The sequence below is a fragment of the Crocodylus porosus genome, unplaced genomic scaffold, assembly GCF_001723895.1.
Source record: "Crocodylus porosus isolate Cpor-Errol unplaced genomic scaffold, CroPor_comp1, whole genome shotgun sequence".
In the NCBI taxonomy this organism is placed as follows: domain Eukaryota; kingdom Metazoa; phylum Chordata; order Crocodylia; family Crocodylidae; genus Crocodylus; species Crocodylus porosus.
The window spans coordinates 1,414,128-1,418,290 of record NW_017728917.1 but is presented as its reverse complement, the minus strand read 5'-3'; positions in this window follow the sequence as shown (position 1 = coordinate 1,418,290).

Below are 4,163 nucleotides of genomic sequence, written 5' to 3'. Positions count from 1 at the left end.
TCAGCAAATTTGAACAGGGTGGTTTTTACCCCCTCGTCCAAGTCACTGATGAAGATGTTGAACAGTGCGGGCCTGAGGACCGAGCCCTGGGGGACCCCACTGCCCACACCCCTCCAGGTTGAATAAGACTCATCCACCACACTCTCTGGGTGCGGCCCTCCAGCCAGTTAGCGACCCATCTGACTGTACAGGTGTCGACGACACAGTCCCCTGGTTTTTCAGTGAGAATGGAAATATGATACTTTTGAGCTTCCAGTACAATAATTCCATAGTTAAGTCCATTGTGTAATATATGTAACGTGGCAGGGGCCCTAGATTGTTCTGAATTTAATAAGTATTACTTCCATTAGGTTTGAAAAAGTGCAGTCTTTCTTCACTCCTGAGGCTAGTCACTGAATTGGACTACACTGTGCATTGTATATAATAATATGACTTCTAATATGTATGTTAGAACAAATCTAAGACATAAACAAAATTAAAATAATACATTTGGGGAAGGCCACACAGTGAATTTGCTCCTTAAAATGTTTGCTCCCAGTCCAAATGCTTTACACAGGCCTATAATCCATCCTTATCAAAGCTATTCTTCCCAAATGTCCCCTTTTTTATTATTATCATGTCCTTTATTCTCCTTTTCCTCTAAAAAACCTCTCCTTTCCCCTTTTTCTTTTTCTTCTTGTCTTTTCCTCAGTGGCTTATTGAAATAAGCCAAAAAAGTGCAGCTCCAAAGTGTCAGTGATATTTTCTACTTTTTTGTGACATAAAATTATAGGCCCCCTATAGTGTAACTGCATACATTACGGATCATTCAGTGACATGCATTTTGTATTATAATCTTTACTTTCATGTTGTTATCATAAAGTTCCCAATTTACAAGTAAGTATGCACGGGGAAAAATTACAAAGGCATTTCTTTCACAATAAATGATGTGTAAGCAAGTACTTCCTCCACTGTTGCTTTAAGCCTAGCACAGAAGATCAAGTCATTTGTCTCCCTTGTTTGCAAATATCTTAATAAATTAATCCAGTGCTGAACTCAGATTTAGCAGAGTAACCAGAGTGGATGACCGTGACTAGACTATTGCATTTTGAGGCAGTATCATGGAAGGTTACTGAAAAATTCAGAAACTTTTTCTAAAAAAGAAATGTCAACAATGTGCAGGTCTCTAGAAGCTCAGCTCATTCAGTTTCCAAGCTGGCAAATCTTTTCATTTAACCGAGATACAAAGGGGATGACCCAATACGATATAAAGAACTACTGTGAGAAGATAACCATATTTTCATTCTTTTGATGAGCTGTGAAAGGTAAATCCCTTCCTTTTCCCCCAAACTGTGGAGCTCGCATAGCAAACTGTGGAGCTCACATATCCCAAGTTACCTTATCGGTGATGGTTTTAATTGAATTTTATACCCCTCACTACTTCTGAAGGGCCACAATTGCCTCTGAAGATACAGTACTGTTGTTAGTTTTTTCTCTCTCTGCTTTCAAGTTCCTCTTAGAATTATCCTTTCGTCACTGCTTCAAGACTTGAAGCTCTTTTTGGCACATTAACTTGTAAGATCATATATATACAGAGTACTTTGTAGGATCCCTGCAGTGGCATCTTTCTTTGACCGTCATGATCTTGTACAAAGACACTGTTCAGTACGGCAAACACTAAATGGCATCATCATCGTCCCTATTCTGTTTACAAAGAGAGGCTGACAGGGTTGAAGCCAGAAAGAATATTTTTGCAGCAGCATTTTTGATGGATATTTAGTGGGAGAAGATGGCATTTGTCAAGGATGGGGGGAAGAAAAGCTCGCAGTGGTTGAGACATGAGATGACAACAGCCTGGGTGAGAGTTTTAGCTATGTGTGTGAATGGAAAGGGAAGCCTGGATCTTAGCTATGTTAAGAAGGATGAAATAGCAAGATGTAGCCATGCCCTGAATGGCATGGCTAAATCCAAACTTCAGTCCATTAGGTCTTGACTGCTAATTATATTCACTGTTGCCTCAGCTACTCTGTCTTCACTGATTTCAAGCAAGTAGTAGCATGGGTTAATTTGCCTCGACGCCTTTTTCTAAGGTGCAGGATCTGCCAGACAGGCTGGTTTCTGCCACAGTGAGAGCAATGACAGCTGTTACGATTAACTTGAGGAATATCTACCACTTCTCCCTTTTTAAAATAAAGTTAGTTATACCAGGTCATTAACAACATGAACCCCAATTGTTTTATTAATAATGATACTGGTGGTAGAGGGGTGTAGATTGTAAACCTGTTGGTCTAAGGACATAGGCAGACAAGGCTCTTTGGGTGAATCTGATATCTTTAATTAGACCAACTTAAATAGTTGGAAAATAATTGTTAAGCAAGCTTTCGGGTTCAAAAACCCTTCGTCAAGCTAAGGAAGTTTCAGCAGTTGGTGTGTGCTCTTCCTGAATGGAATGAAAAGTTTGGTGGTAGAGGGGCACAGCAAAACCATGTCAATGAGGATGGACCAAATCACACAGATTATAACATCCAAGATTCCTTCACCTGCATTTCTGCCAATGTCATATGCTATCACCTGCTTACAGTACTCCTCTGCTGCCTATATAGGACAGATGATCTCCATGTATGACAATGAATAGGGATGATCCCCATGTATAACAATGAATGAACGCCGATCTCCAGAAAGACACACAGGCCTGTGGCAGAACACAGTAACCTCCCTAGATGCTCTATTGCTAATTTCAGGGTGGCTGCTCTTAGGCAGCAAAACATCAAAAACAACTGAAATAGGAACAAGAATGAGAAATCATCCACAGCCTGGAGTGTGTTAAGTGTGGTTTAAACAGGGACTGTGGATTCTCATCCCATTACCTGGAATATTTGTTGTGACTCCTTTATTCCTAAGGGTTTACTTGCTTGCTTGTTTGCCTCTCCCAACACTGTTCTCTCCCATCCCTCCCCTCCAACCCTTTTTATTCAAATCACTCTCTATTTTATATGCATTGCTCTGTGCATGCTCCTGCACAGCCTCTGATGAAGTGAGTTTGAGCTCACAAAATCTAATGCTATTTATATCTCTGATTTAGTTGGTCTGTAAATTGCAAGGTGCAAATCTACCCTGCTTTCTCCCTGATTTCAGACTAACATGGCTAACTACCTCCACCGATTCTGAGGACAGAAAGCACAGTAGGATATATAAAAGATTAGATACAGTGCTAAGAAAGACAACAGCACTAAACTAAGTAATGGGATTATTACACACACCTGCTCCTGGAACCCTTGGGCATCTGCAGGCAAACCACTCACTCTACACAACACTGGATCTGGTTTACTTTAGCAGTGGATCAGCAGAGTTTGATGACACTCATTTGATGCCTGTTTAAGCTGGGGGTGAGAGATTCCATCTGTACATTTTTGAGCCTGATTGTTTAAAAAAAAAAAATCTAACACTGTGTGTAAAGTCTGGAAAAATTCTATGCCAGGGATCAGCAACCCCTGGCACACATCCCATTGTGTGGCATGTGAAGCCATTTTCCTTAGTGTGCCACAGCCAGCCCAGGCTCTAGACAGCTGTCACTAGCCGCAGGGCCTGGGCTGCTCTGGCAGCAGGCAACCAGGAGGCACCCAGCTCAGTTGCAAGCAGCCCAGGCTCCATGGCAGGCAGTGGCTGCCGAGAGCCCAGGCCAGCTGCTGTTGGCAGGCAGCAAACAGCTGCATGGGACTCTGTGGCAGCAGTGGCTGGGGGCATGCCTCCCAGGCCACAGCTGGAAAGCGGATAGTGGCAGCAGAACTTTGGCACCCCCCCTGCTGACTGTCCAGAGACATGCATGCAGCCGCCACTGCCACAGAGCCAGTGCTGGGGCTCTTTGCAGCCTGCCCACCACCCGCTACAGCTACCCAGAGCCCAGGCCAGCTGTAGCAGACAGCCACCAGGAAGATCCATCTGTGTTTCTCTTCATGTTTGTAGTTTGTGAAGTTTTATTTATTGTCACCAGGTTGTTCTGTTGCCCTATGAGGTCAGGCTAACTCTCAGGATCTCAATATTGCACTGTTAGACAGGAGGGTTGGAGTCAAGGTGAGAAAGAGAAGCAGAGTCCAAGTCCTTGGTTGAAGAAGGGGTGGGGGGTGATAGCTACCTATCCAGGCTGGAAAGGGGTCCTTGTCCAGTAGGTGTTGTCCAGAGGGGGG